We start from the raw sequence: 15,279 nt of genomic DNA, 5'->3' as shown, positions 1-15,279 counted from the left end.
AAACAGGACCAAAACAGAGGCTTCAGCTGATAAGGTGAATCTTTTTGAGACTTGCAAAGTCAGGTGGATCCTGACAGTGATCTGGTTTAAACAGAAGTTCTTAAATTGAACTGGGCACTGGGTAGGGCTGAAAACCTTACTGATTTTGGAGGGGGGGTGTTATTGCAGGCAGGCTACAGAGGAAATTCACTTGGTGGACTAGGGCTGGCTTCTGCTTATTTAATTATTTGTTTTACTTTAATTATTATTTATTTTATTTTGCCCGATGATGCCACTTCCACCATGACATCACTTCTGGTGGGTCTTGGACAGATTGTCATTCAAAAAACTGGGTCCTAGTGCTAAAAGTTTGACTGCTGCAATAAGGTGTTAGTAAATTGACACCTGGGGTGGGGGTGTGTGACACCACTAGTTACCAAAATCACTAAAATCATAATTTGGAAGAATAATACCATCATATTATATATCAATCAATGCATAATTTCATGCAGAATGTATTCTATCTTTGTTCTATCAAAAGATACAGCCAAAAAACCAGTGGGGGTGGAGTGATGGTACATTGGGTAAGAGGCACTTCTTCAAGTGGGTGCTCCTCTTTTTAGCAGGGGGAGAGTAACTGGCCCACCTCACCCCAGCACTGTCTGTTCTAGTGGCTGTCTGCTGGTATTCATTTGCATCTTTTTAGGTTGTGAGCCCTTTTGGGACAGGGAGCCATTTAGTTATTTGATTTTTCTCTGTAAACCGCTTTGTGAACTTTTAGTTGAAAAGCGGTATATAAATACTGTTAATAATAATAAATAATAATAATAATAGTTCAGTTCAAGTATTAAATGGTATTCTATGAAAAATGTAGTAGCAATCTTTTTGTTTAACCATCAGGTTAACCTTTACATCGTCTTTCTCCTGAATTACTATATGGAACACAGTGTGCTGTGTTTCTGTGAACAATCGGATTTATTCCTGCCCTGCAAAACCATAAAGTCCAACTTGGCTTTCTGACACTGACTAAGCTACTTGGATTAGGAAAAGCTGGTCTTAAAAGAGAAAAATTGGGTGTTTGGCAAACCCAGCAGATATTTTGAAATGCTCTTGAAGTTGATAAGAGTCATTGTAAATTTAAACATTACCTTGCCTTGCACAGAAACCACACTAGTAAATGGCTTTGAATTTTTTATGAATGAGAGTACCAAGCTTTACTAATAAGCCCAAGCTGTGGTGCTTTATATTTTCATTTCTTTTTTCTTTTTTGGCTAAAGGATTCTGCAGGGAAAGCACTGATGAGGTGTCATATAATTTTACAAGTTGCATAACTGCTTTTAACTACTAAATTCTCTCTGATTAAAATAACAATTGAGCCTGTAATTTTTCTGAACAGCTGCTGCTACAGGGGGTCATTACCTTGGAGAGCTTGGAAATAATTGTACTCCTAATACATGAGTTATGTAGTCTCATGTTTTACAGCAATGCACAAAGTTTAAAGCCTATAGTAGAATGTTATTTGAAAGCTGTCAAACCATGTTAAAAAAGACTGCATCGTCAAAGGCCCTTGTGGCCAGGATTCAACATGTAGCCTTGTCTTACTCATTATAAAATGCATGTTTATAAAGTTCCACAGAGCATCCAATTCCCAATTCACTTATATCAGCAAGACTTAACTTGCTCATTAATCTAAATTCTTTTGCAACTTTAATCTACATGTTTAATTAATCATAAAATGAGGCGGTAAGTAATTTCAGCAATGTGTGGCTTGTTATCAGATGCATTTAATCACTCTTCTGTGAGCTCATTTGGAAACACCTGAAGATGTCGAGAGCAGTTTGAATAAGCATAAATTATTCTTTGTCAGTGTACTTCACCCAACTAATAAGACATTAATTTAAAAAAGGCACTGTTCGTCATTTTTAGATCTTTACCAATATTTTTAGCTTAGCAACATAACTATAATTGTACATTTCACAATATAGTGCCCAGCACAGAAACAGGAAGTATTATTCAATTTATTTTTCCTGTTTATATGTAATTACTCTGTGTAATCTTAGGTTGAATGAAGATTAACCATAGTTATCAAATCTTAAGTATTTAAATGTTCTTGGAACAAGCTACTAGTTAATTGAAATCATAAACGCTGCTAGATGATTTAATAACAGTTGTAAGATTATATCTTCTCTGTGGATTTACTTTGTTTTGAGGACCTTTACATGATGTCTTCTTTACTGTCTTAAAAATGCAGTTGACCCACAACTTAATGTGCAATTGACTTGCGTGAATTTAAGTACAGGCATCCCCTAATATCCACAGATCCAGTATCTGTGGATCCGGTTATCTGTGGTTCCTGGTGCCCCCTACCCCATGCGCCGTTACCTTTGTTTAGCTTCATTACATTTGTACAAAGGGAGAATGTGTCTTGCTTGAACAAATGATATAAGCAGAAAGCTTATAGCAAAAACCAGGCAAGGAGCCTACAGCTGGCTCTTCGTCTCCCTTCTAGGCTGCAGGCTGCTTATCTTGCTACAAGCTTTCTGCTTATAGTGTTTGTTCAAGCAAGACACATTCTCACGTCCCATGAATGCAATGAAGGTAATGAGTATGGGGAACCAAGGCCATAGATTCCCCCCTTATTCGTTTCTGGTATCCGCGGTGGGAAGAATGTATTCCCTGTGGATACTGGGGTGTGCCTCTATATGCACTCTGGCCTCAATAGAGAAAAAAAACAATAGTTTAAATTATGGTTTCCCAAAGTGTGGGTCACAACCCACTGGTGGGTTGCAAACCCATGCCAGGTGGGTTCTGACATGGGCCCTTCCACCCACCCTCACCTCTGTTTGGTTCCAAATAGAAGCCATTCTGGAAGCATGGGGAGGCTTCTTCCAGGTCATGCCAGGCTGCTGATCCACTCTACAAACCTCTTGAGGACCTCAGGATGGCCTGCAGAAGCCTCCAAAAGCTACTTCCAGTTTTCATTCGACAACTTCCAGTATGCCTCCGAAAACTCAAGTAGCTTTAGAGGCTTTTGCAGGCTATTCTAAGGCCCACCAAGGCCTATAGAGTGGGTCATCAGCCTGGCATGACCTGGAAGAGCCTCTGGGGCCACCCCTAGCATCACCAGGAGCATCGCATCGAATGAGGTGGGTCATGGTGTAGTAAAGACAGTTACCTTGGGTGACCCTTAGGGAGAAAGATGGGGTAAAAGTCGAATAAATAAAGATTGGGAACTGCAGGTTTAAATAGTTCAGGAGCGTTCGCCTGCCATTTCACTTACTCTGTTTATGCCCTAGAGGAAGCCTGAAATGGGAGAATGAAGCTGCTGCTCCTTCAGTTCCCACATATCACTCATACTGTACTTTTAGTTCTTGCACTGTGGGTGCAATCCTAACCCCTTATGTCAGTGCTTTCCAGCACTGGCATAGCGGTGCCAATGGAACGTGTGCTGCGTCCTGCAGTTGGGTGTCACTCACAGAGGTCTCCTCAAAGTAAGGGAATGTTTGTTCCCTTACCTCAGGGCTGTGTTGCCCTTATGTCAGTGCTGGAAAATTCCGACATAAGGGGTTAGGATTGCACCCTGTATGTATTTGTTGGCTTTAAGGGGGTTTTGACCCTATGCATTTTTGGCTTTACTCTTGATCTTTGAATGTAGTCCTCATGTAAGATGCAGGCTCACTATATGGCTACAATAAAATTTATGAAGAATTAACTTCTATTAATAAAGAAAAGTTTTGAAATGGTGACTATTCATCTGATCTAATGGCGACAAGGAAGTAGAATGTGGCAGAGCTTCTTACACAGCAGTTGCATGTCACGCCACAGTTCATGCTTGCAGAAAGCTGCCATCCTTTTTGTCCTTAACATTGCTGTTAAGGACATATCTACTAATCCTGGCACTCTGCCTTTGTGCAGAGGGCTGTGCATGGTATCCTTACTTTGCTGGTAGTTTGACTGGCTCAAATGTGAGGAAGTGTTTTAGGATTATTAAACCTGCCTGTGACAGTGTTGCCCTGGTGAATTTCCCAAGAGTTTATGTGAATTCCCCTGAACCAAAAACATTCGTGTGAGTTCACCCGTTTGTCAGCAGCAGCACAAGACTGGGCAACCTGTTTCTTTGTTGAGAAGTTTGGTGAGATGCACAAAAGCATCTGACAAGACTGGAGATTGTTTCCCCATCCTTTTCTAGCCACTGGATTGTTTACATAGTCAATGGTAATATTCTTAAAATGAAGAAGACACTCATGACTTCAGGCTGATATTTCACAAGGGTGAATTATACTTCTGAGGGTGTCAGAAGCAGAGGAATTTAAAATGGCATTTTAGAGAATGTCAGCACCTGTCCTGTTCTTGCAATCCCAGGGATGACATTCTGTAAAAATAATTATTCCTCTGGAAAGATATTTGTTGACCTGCCATGTTACTTCTCAAATACGCTTCCTGTTGACCACTACTCTGTCTTGGATATTTCAGTAAATATCATAGCAGAAAGATACTGTTTCAGATGTAAAAGTTGTATACTTGCTAACATTTTTACCATTCCACATTTTTCTTGAGACTTTTTTTTACCATGTTGTGTTCTAATAAAATAATTACTCAGGCACACTATCTCCATGAACTCTTAAAAGCTGCTGTATTGTTGAAGTTATAGCAGTAAACTGTTGTAAGTGACCTTTCTGTGCCTTGCCCTGCTGACAAATTGACCCTGTTCATATCTTCAGTTTGATGTTGCTTTTAATCCTATATTCCACTTCAGATGGAAGAGATCACAGGGTACTAAGTATCTAAAAACTGTAATGCTTTTGCAGTGTCATATAGTACCAACCAGCAAGCTGGACAGTTTAACAATGTTCCATGGAACGACAAGAATGAAACTGTGTACAGATTCCGTTTAGGATCTTTCTGAAAGTCACACACAAACAAAACAATAAGGACATACAGACTACTTCTGAATGTTCCTGCATGCAGAATTTACTTTGATATGTTTTACTTATCATAATGAACCCCCTACAATATATGGATTATGGACTGTTACAAGTAGTTTGAGACTATGTTGAATCTTATAACAAAAGAAATAAAACAACCCAATTTGCAAAAAGTGCTTGGACTCCATAAGAGAGCCACTGCGTTCTGGTGAAGAGAGTGTTTCATTTAGACCTTGGCAGAAACAGGGTAGGGTAGAAACAGATTACCTCTAAGCTATCATAGTCCCATAAGAAAAACAACTAGCGTCTGATTCAGCCAAAGTTGAGCAGTTTTAAATCCCACTAATTTCAATGACGTGGTTAAATATATGCTCACCTATTTGATAAGCCCCTACTGTATATCGACTAACCAAATGAAGAAGTGACCATTTGTAGCTTCCAAAGATAAGGTTAATATCCTCCACTGACTTGTGAAAATGAATAAAGTAAGAAAAAAAATTAAAATGCTTTGAACACCAGAAATACTATGGGTTGTACACTTAACAACTGTGTGTGGAAGTTCATGTTAATGAACTTCCTCACCTGCTTGTCTGCACAGAAGCTCTCTAAGTACCCTTAAAAGAAATAACTTCTGTAGGTTGGGAGAGGACCTTTGAGAACATGGCGAGATGTAGCATGCAGAGTGGGGGGGGGGGAATTGTCCCAAACTGGGCACAAGCACTTTCTTTGAGCAGAGCTTTCTGTTCATAGTGTTTATAAGGGTACTCTACTCTCAGAAGCAGTTCTTTTCGGAGTGGTTGCGACTGCTTTTTTGGGGAGAAGAAAGCAGGAAAGCTTGCTTTGTGGACTTCCTGTCCTACACAGTTGTCAGGGCTGTATCCTATTTAAGTCTCAATAATAATTATTAGGTCTTTTAAAAAAATAATTTAATGAGTACTTTCAGCTGTGACCTTGATTGGAAAGTAATTGGAAATACTAATCTGCTTTTAGGGTCATATCCCTAGAGCATTACTATCTGGTTGACATGTGTGAGATTTGTTTAATGTTTTAGCATTATTCACTTTTATGTTTGTGAAATATAAAGTTCTAGGAGTTTGCCCAAAAACATTGATATACTTCTTGTTCAGAGGCCAAATTCATAAGCACAATACAAATGAGTTTGATTTTATGAGTTTGATTTTTGTTTGAAAAGAGTTTGATTTTTATGATGGGTTCTCATCTACCAGATTATTTTCTTAACTTCTACAACATGGGAAGTTTCCATGTTTGGAGGTATTCTTCCTTGAATTGGTTGGTGGACTAGTTGATACTTCTGACTGGAATTGACACAGTATTATGACAAGAAGGGCATAATCCTGCGCTGGAAGTAGGCAGGCCAGCATCCAGTGCAAGTTTGGGGCCAAAAGCAGTGCAGCCTGAAGTAAGGGGAAACCTTTCCCCTTATTCTGTTCTGCGTTGCAGTGGCCCCAGAGTGTCTACTCAGAGTGCATCGCCTCAGAATGCATTGCCTAATGAGGTGGCACAGATCCCAACAGAATGTAGTGGCCACTCTGCGCCTCCCAGAAATGGGGCTAGGATCCAGCATAACTGCCAGATTCTAGCCCTGCCTCCCACCCATGGTCCCGCCTGCCACCCACCCCAGCCATGGAATGCCTCCCTTCTGCATCCTCCCTGCCCTCCCCATGCCCCCCCCAGACCCCTGCATCGGCCGAGCTTGTCAGACGCAACTGACTTTTTTCCTGGGTCCCACGTTGATGCGGGGAGGCTGGCGCACTTCCATGCACCGGCCTATCTCCCCAACATGTGGCACAAAAATGCTTTATGGCATTTTTGTGACACTCTTGGTCTGGTGCAAGGGACTTGTGTTGGCCCAAGTGCCTTCTAGGATTGTGCCCTAAGGGACCAATCCTATCCAACTTTCCAGAGTTGATGCCGCTTCAGTGCAGACCCAAGGTAAGGGAACAAATAATCCCTTAATTTGAGAAGGCCTATGTGACTGTCCTCTCACTGCAGGATGCATGTCCCATTGACATGGCTGCATCAGTGCTGGAACATTGGATAGGATTGGGCCCTAAATGATGAACTGATGTCTTAAAGTGCAGGCTATTGCTCACATACAGGGAAGTTACCTGGCTGGCAGTCAGGAGCTCATTGACAGAAGTATGAACAAACCAGGATGCTTCAAAATTTTTCCTATAAAAAACCTACAGCTGTGCGTGCGGCGGGGGGGGGGGGGAGGATCACTGTCCTGGTTTCCCCCCTTGCATGACGTGCTGTGCAGCCTTTGGTGAGGGGGCGTGCCTCTGGTGCACAGTTTAAGCCAGGGCGCGGGCTTATTTATTTATTAACAGTATTTATTTTTAAATGCACTGAGAGAACAAGAATTGTATTTGATCTGTGAGAGCTGGAACCTAGGAATGGAAACTAAGACTGCCTAAGCTCAGAGTTGGAGCACCTTGGGGTTCACAGAAACTCCCTGGAAATGCATGTAATCTGATGTTTGCTTGCAGGAGTGTTCCACTAACTCCATCCAATGCTCAACCTGTATATTTCAGAAAGTCAGAACCCAACTGGAACTGTGCTCCTAGAACTTCTCATCACTTGTGAAAGTTGGGCACATGCTTGTAACACTAATAAATTCTTCTCAGATTCTGAACTTTATAGGATAGTAAAATGTACACGGAATGCCAGTTTTATGTGAAAATCTGGCTGCATGGGAGATTATCAGTATAAATTTTCATTTAGTATGTCTCTTAAAGACAGGCTTAAATAAGTCTTTTCAAAGCAGCTTTTTTGAAGCTGTGAAGCATCATCCTCTCAACTTACTTTATTTTCCTTCTTGTTTTTAATAGGTCCACTAGCTGCTGTTTTGCTGGCTCCTTCTCTGATGACATCTATCACGGGACACTGCTAGAGCACAAAGTCAGCCTGTGAAGGGGCCAGGTAACGTTTGCATACTCGACTAAATGTTCTAATCAGTGGTAAGGGAAATGTTTTTCTCACTTGCCATTCTCCATAGTATGCACTGTCTCCATGCTCAGAGTGTTTCCTGGTTATGTTTTCAGTCAATATAAAATAAATGCAGATTGAAAGTCTTGTTTCATTTTGTTGAATGCCCCCAAGTTAAGGAAGTATATATTCTGTCACAGTCATACAGTCTGTTCCAGAGACAAGACCTCATTTTAATCAGTGATTATAGGTTATACTGAAGAGTGTGTTTAAACTTGTGACTTTGAACACCAGATTTCTTGACTTTCCTGTCTTTGATGATAGTTGCAGACAAGATCAGTTTAACTGAACAACTGTGTCCCTAGAAAGTTAGTACTTTCTAGTTTGAAAAAAACTATGTCACTGTTAATGTTACCGTCTATTACAAGGAGAATGAAAACTTTCCTGATGCTGCTTTCTTTTACATAACCATTAATAACTTTTGTGAAGCACTAGGTGGGAATCTGAATGACAACACACACACTTTTGCTTCCTCACAGGAAGAAGTTTCAGAAAGAGCAATGCAGTGTGAAGTCTGAATGTGCTATGTTCCTCATAGTGGTCTACAGGGCAGATGGCTGAGAAACTAGTTCATACTTGAACAGAGATACTGTGTAGCTATTGGTGAATCTGTAATGTCAGATGCGCTGAAATAACATTGAGGTGCTTTCAAAATATACCATAGGGACACACTTATTGGAAACATTACTAATACCTGTTAACATACAATGCTACTATTGTCTTATTTGAACACATGTAGGCATATATTCAAAGTGCTTGTCTACATGAAGGAAAATTGATTATATCCTTTATCTATATTATGTCCAGATCATTTTCACAGCTAGATCAGTAGAGACTGGAATTTCATAGTGGGCTGTATGGTGGCAGTTCCTGAAATTTCTTTTAGAAACCGTTGTTGGCTCCTGGAAAGACTATCCCTTATCATCCATTGGATGAGACTTTTCCTCTGCCGCTGCAGGTGATTGGAGGGAAGATTTCCTCTGGGTATCTAAAAATGATGGTTTCACCTTTTACTGAGTAACCACAACTGTCACTCAATAATCTGGTTCACAGGCTCAAGATTTATAGATTTTAAAAAGTGACTAGGAGGATTTGGAGGACTAGCATCTCATACAGCAAACTGAGTCCACCATGTGCAAAAGTATGCTGTCCTAATATAATTCACAGTTCTGATTATACAAAGCTGATAAGCTAAATGGCATACCTCTGTTCAGGGTCCTTCATTCTGAATAAAATATATTTTCGCTTCCATGAGCTGAAGACAGGGACAGCTTCACAGAAATGAAAACACAAATAAGGCATAGTTATGCAGCAGGAACTGAGTAGTATGTTGAAGAGCCAAGATTAATGCTGTAAATTATCTCCATTCCATGTCAGAAATGCTTCTAGCCCTTTTATCTTTTCTATGGTACCTCTTGGAGTGTGAAATGCTTTTCAATTGTTACCTCATTTACGGCACAATCCTAACCAAGACTAACACAGATGCAGCTACCGCTGTGCTGATCTAGGGTGTTGCAAAAGCACTCTAAAATGCTCTGACAACCCAGTAATTAAGCAGCATCAGCAGGAAGGACTGTGCCATCCTGCTGGCACTGGATGCACAAAGAGTACTCAATGAAGCAGATAAGCACCTGTCAGACAGTGCATGGGCTGGGGGATGAAGGGGTTATGCGAGCAGGATTGGCGGTGCTAGCACATGATAAATCCAATCCTCTTTTTGGGCCTGGAAGCCCAACATGGGGCTTCTTGGAGTCACACCAGCCATTTGGCAGGCACAGATCTGAGTAGCCCCATTGCACAGGCTGGGAACCAATGTCCGCTTACCAGAAGGAGACTTCTAGACTGCCCAATGGTGGATACAGTGTGGGCCATGTGGCCCTGCTGCTCCAGCGTTGCTTAGGAAGTTTGCTCACAACAACTTGTGAGGCAGGGTAGGTTGTGTGTTAGAAACTTGCCAAGGCCGTCTAGTGAGTTACAAAGCTCAGTGGGTCTATCATAAGCTCAGCATGCTGCACCATCTTCTTATTATTAAATAAATATAAGATCCTTTTTTAATAAATGGAAAATACAGACAAAACAAAGAATCCATAGCCTTTGGGCTCATATTGAAGATGACGTCCCAGAAAAATATATTTTGGCCCTCTTTTCAGTGTCTTTTCTCCAATTACTAGTTTTATAAAGCAATACTAAATACAGTATTACCTCATAATTTCAAGCAGCAAACACCTGTACATGATGCTTCTTAACTGCATACAAGTAAAATGATTTGCTTCTTCATACTACTGGCCTATGAGACGAGTCCAGAGGAATTCCAGCACAAATGACTGGACAGTTTTCCATTTTGTGTGATAACTATATTTACAGAATAGATGTGGGTTGAAAGAATTGACATGCGCATAGAATTTTTGAAAGGAAAAAACATGATTTTTTTTTATAAAGGAAATCCATTGTGTAAATTGTCTAAGAAGAATTCAGCCATGTGAAAATGTGGACTTACATAAAACAGCAGATCATTGTGGTAATTTGCTATATAAATGCAGGCTGTATAAAAAAGTTTGCTGCCTAAAAGTGAGTTCTGAGAAATTGGAAAATACTTTCTCTGAAAATAAGTTCAAAACAATGATGATTATATCTGAAAAAGTCTTATTTTCTGTGGTGCCCTGATTTTTTGTGTATGTAAGGAAACAACTTCCATGGGGTAGGATGGAGTCAAGATTGCAGCCTTCAATGTGAATGAACACCAATTCAGATGAAATGATATATATGTTATTTACTAAAACTGAGGCATGATGCAAGTTTTTGGGCATAGTTTTCAAAGTAAATCTATCTATTACATCTTAACTCAGCCCTTCTACCAAGTGCCATGGGGAAGCATATGTTTTGTCCTCACAACAACCCTTTGAGGTAAATTAGGCAGTGAGAGTTCATCCAGTGAATTTCTTAGCTGAGTGGGGACATGAAGCTGAATCTCTCTGTTCCAAGGCTGATGTTCTGTTCAGTACACCATACTACTTGGAAAATATACTCCTGATTTGTCATTTGTCTTATTGACTCAAATTAATCTTTTGAAAATAATCGGGCTAAACTAATCCAGCTCAGCTCACATAAGATTTTTTATGCACAGAAATCTAAAGGAACATGAAATGTATTCAGCATAACTCTTAGGAAACTAGTTTATCCTTGAGCTAAATAGGAATGTTGTCACATTTGATACAAGAAGTCCCAATTGACTTGATTACGGGATTCTCATGTCAGCATCAGATAAAACACAGGAGTAAGTAGTGCCCAGATTGTCGCTAGAACAAGAATCACAATGGGAGGCATTTCTGCAGGTATAACAATACAAAGTACAAAAGTATTGGATATTTATTAACACTGGGTCTAACTAGGATTTTACTCAACCGTGCAGTTTAATCCAGAAAAACTCAAAATATATCTTCTGATCAACACAACAGATTTCTAAATTCTAATAGGACATAGTTTTGTAGGAATGCTTTAGAAAGCTTGATTAAATGTTACAGTTCTGTATTCTTTCAGTTTAGACCAGAGGTGCCCAAACCCCAGCCCTGGGGCCACTTGCGGCCCTCAAGGACTCCCAATGCAGCCCTCAGGGAGCCCCCAGTCTCCAATCAGCCTCTGGCCCTCTGGAGATTTGCTGGAGCCCATGCTGGCCCGAAGCAACTGCTCTCAGCATGAGGGCCACTGTTTGACCTCTTGCATGAGCTATGGGATGAGGGCTCCCTCCAGTGCTTGCTGTTTCACATCTGCAGTAGTGGCAGCAAAGGAAAGGCCAGCCTTGCTTTGTGCAAGGCCTTTTATAGGCCTTCTGCTATTGTTAGACCTTCATTCATTCATATAAGTTCATCTTTAATATATACATTTATGTAAACGTATGTACATTTATTCAAATTTTAAATGTAAATTAATTCTTTTTCCCCCCGGCCCCCGACACAGTGTCAGAGACATGATGTGGCCCTCCTGCCAAAATCTTTGGACACCCCTGGTTTAGACAACAACATGCATGAGTAGCATTAACTGTATTTAGGCCTATAAATTAAGATTGTAAAACAGCACAAACATATGGTTTTCTTTCTTTTTGAGATAATTTTGAAGGGTCATTCTTCACTCTGTATTTTTAATACAATTAAAAATTCAGAAGAGTCTCATATACATGATATAAAGTGATGTAGTGGTTGGGAAGTCTGGAATGAGCTTTTTGGAAAATTAAGCTATCTTAGTACTTAGTGGCTCCTGAAGTAGGGTAGATGGTACAAACACAGATATGATGTAGTGGCATATGCGCTTGCAACCAGGGAAAAAATCTGAGTAAGGCAAATTTAAATTCTGGTTCGAAAAGACTTTGGGTCCGATCCAGACTGGTTTGTGCTGGCTCAGCACTGGCAAGCAGTGTAACAAATATGTCGTAAGGCACTCCTGTGACACCGCTGGGCCAGTGCAGGCGCTGGCTCAGCATGAGCCCACGCTAAGCCAGCACTGGGTGGAGGACGAGCGACTGCTGCCGGAGGTCCAGGTGAGTAGGGGCATGGAGAGAGATGTTCTGGGGCAGGGGAGGGTGGAGGGAAGGTGGGGCAGGGGAAGGGAGTGGGGTGGGAGGGGACATGAACTCCACTGGATTGATAGCCCTGTGTTGGGCCTCCCAGCTCAGCATGGGGCTTCTTTACTTTGTCCTGGCTATTTAGCCATGTTCTTATGTTGTTTAAATAAAGAAGGAAGTAGTTTCTATCTTTGGTGCATGACATCTTTTCCTAAGCCTGCCAACACTGATTTGCCAATTTTGGATGGGGGGAGGGGATTGCAGCCCTGACAGACATGCCCACTTTCTTGCTCTTTCTCTCATTTTTAAAGCTCACTGTCAAAAACATTATAGTCTGTTTGGTCTCTCAAAGTGTGATTAGTGAGCAAATCCCTCAAATAAAGAACATAGAAATATGGTCTTGACTTTGGGAGAGAGAAGAAAATTTTGATTCTCTGGATTCTTTCCAGCTTTACCAGTAATGTGACATTTTATAAATTCTATAAGCATCTCTGTTTTCACACTTGTTTATTAGGGAAATTTTGCAACTAGCACTCGATTAGTTATAAGGCCATATCTCAGGATTTGAGATAATTGTATGTTCAATGTAATCTTGTTGGTTTGACCTAAGAGCCAATATTATCCCAGTGGCTCTAAAAAACTTTACCAACTGGACAGGTAATTAGTGGGGAAAATGAGTGGTGCGGTGGTACTTGGCTAAGCAGTATGGGGGCAGCCAGGTTGTGATGTCACTGACCTGGGTAACAGAGCAGCACACTATGGCTCTACATGGGATGAATACATCTGACATTTCCAGATCCCAATCCCAGACTAGAATCTTGACTTGGGGTCCAAGCCTATCCAGCTTTCCAATGCTGATGCAACTGTGCCAACAGGGCATGAGCTGCATCCTGCAGTGGACGGGCAGTCATGGACACTTCCTCAAGGTAGGGGAACAAATATTCCCTTACCTAGGAGCTGTATTGTGGCTGCATTGGCACTGGAAAGTTGGGTAGGATTCGGCCCTACGGTACAGTTGAAACACACTACTGAAAATGTTCAGAGTATATTGTTTGTAGCCGCTGTTTCATTTAAATACGCTTGCCAATTGTGGCAGTCCATACACTTGTGGCATGAGCACTCCAATGATCTTTGACCAGGCTGGATGTCCTGCTGTTGTTTTGAATATGTATTCTTGAGTATTGCTGGGATACATGGTAAGTCAGAGTCCAACTGTGTGGAAGTTTACAAGTGTAAATGCTTGACTTGGGACCAGCATCCCATTTAAATTGAACCTCGATCACAGCACACTTTTTCTTCAGTTTTTTTTCTTCCTATCAGAATGTGCAATAAAAATTGCTCCTGAAACTTGACTGAAAAAGACTAACACTGACTTGATCATATCAAGATAATATTGGAAAAGTTTTCCTCTAAGTAGACTAAACAGTCAGTGAAACAACTAATTAATCCCTGCCCCTTTATAGCTGTGTAATGCAATGCATAACTAAAAGTCCTGTTAAATTAATTAATGATTTCAATTACGAACTTTTCCCCAAAATGTTATGATTCATATCAGGCTGATGATGCAGTGACCTGGGAGTGTGAAATCTGAGCTGTGCACAGAATTGCCAGTTAATTGATTCACAAATTATTTAAAGTTTGTTGCACCCAAGGGAGTGCTCAGATCCATGGCAGCTACTTCCTAAAAGGTACAAACTCTCTCCTTTTCAAAACCAACTTATGCTAACAATCAGGATTTCAGTGTTGCTAATAATGATATCTGCAATTTCTAGTGCCCTGCTATTGTTAAAAAGGTTTCAGCAGATTTTCATGCTGCAGCTGTGTATATGTAACACATATATATTACACAGACATTTTACATATAAATTGAAAAACAAGCTTTTAAATACATCAATGAGAGGACGTTAGTGTCAATCAGACTATCGCATGCCTCTTTTGAAGCTACTTGATTTTTACAGTTCTGAATGATGTTTTTTTGGAGGGTTGTTGCTTCCTTGTCTTCAATTATCATATCGGTTTGCTTCGCAATAAATCTTGTCCATTGCTAAAGAAAATGAAGGTCATTGTATCTGCAATTGCCATAATTGAAAAATATTTCATATAATGTTCTTACTTGCAATTTCGTTGTACAGATTATCAGTAATTATGGTAGCCTACCTACTGAAATTTAGGGTGGTCAAGCACAATATTTCATAGTCTTTTATGCTTCCATGAGCACAGGATTTTAGGACTTACATCTTGCTACCATCGATAGTATAGCTAGAACAAGTAATATTATTCCATGTCATTGCATCCAATTTTAATATTTTAATCTATAACGTGGGCAACAAAAGCTTGAAGCATACACAAGATAAAAGAGAAGCAGGTATTAAAGTGTGTTAGAGCACTGTTAATATTTTATAATGCTTTATTAAAATTTTATTAACACTATTAAAATGCACTTGAGTTGACTTTAGCGTTGTATAATATGACCATTAGTAGAAATCCCTTTGTGAGTGCCACTGTTTTGCTAAGGTGAGAGAAAAGGACTGCATATATGTTGATTTGAAGAGACTAGTAGCCACTGGTGATTTGCAATTGTACGTGTAGAACTAATGGAGGCTGGACAGCACTTACGATTACTAGGTCTCAAGGTCTGATTGGAAGTTTCAGGATTTCAGTCTTGTTAGGGTCTCCAGGGGAAGGAGCTGCATCTCAGGGTGAGAAACCAGAAGCAAGGGAGCAAACTCTTTTTCCATAGCGCCCATTCCTAATCTTCTCTCCACATCCTAAAGTTTAAGGCACTCCTTTTCCTAAGACATTTTTCTAGTC

General features: G+C 40.4%; 1 protein-coding gene across 3 annotated transcripts in view; it reads left to right on the top strand.

Moving 5' to 3' along the window:
* The window catches only part of SOX6 (SRY-box transcription factor 6), a 610,845-nt gene that overhangs the window by 117,209 nt on the left and 478,357 nt on the right, over positions 1 to 15,279 (top strand). For 2 of the 3 annotated variants that reach the window (XM_066640338.1, XM_066640316.1), the window contains exon 3: positions 7,757 to 7,885. The gene's annotated coding sequence lies outside the window, so the exon portion shown is untranslated. The remainder of the gene's footprint in view (positions 1 to 7,756; positions 7,886 to 15,279) is intronic. The other variant, XM_066640323.1, reaches the window with a different exon arrangement.

The sequence above is a fragment of the Tiliqua scincoides genome, chromosome 1 (genome assembly GCF_035046505.1).
Source record: "Tiliqua scincoides isolate rTilSci1 chromosome 1, rTilSci1.hap2, whole genome shotgun sequence".
NCBI classification, from domain to species: domain Eukaryota; kingdom Metazoa; phylum Chordata; class Lepidosauria; order Squamata; family Scincidae; genus Tiliqua; species Tiliqua scincoides.
Note: the sequence above shows the minus strand (reverse complement) of the source record. Positions and strands in the feature narration are given on the sequence as shown.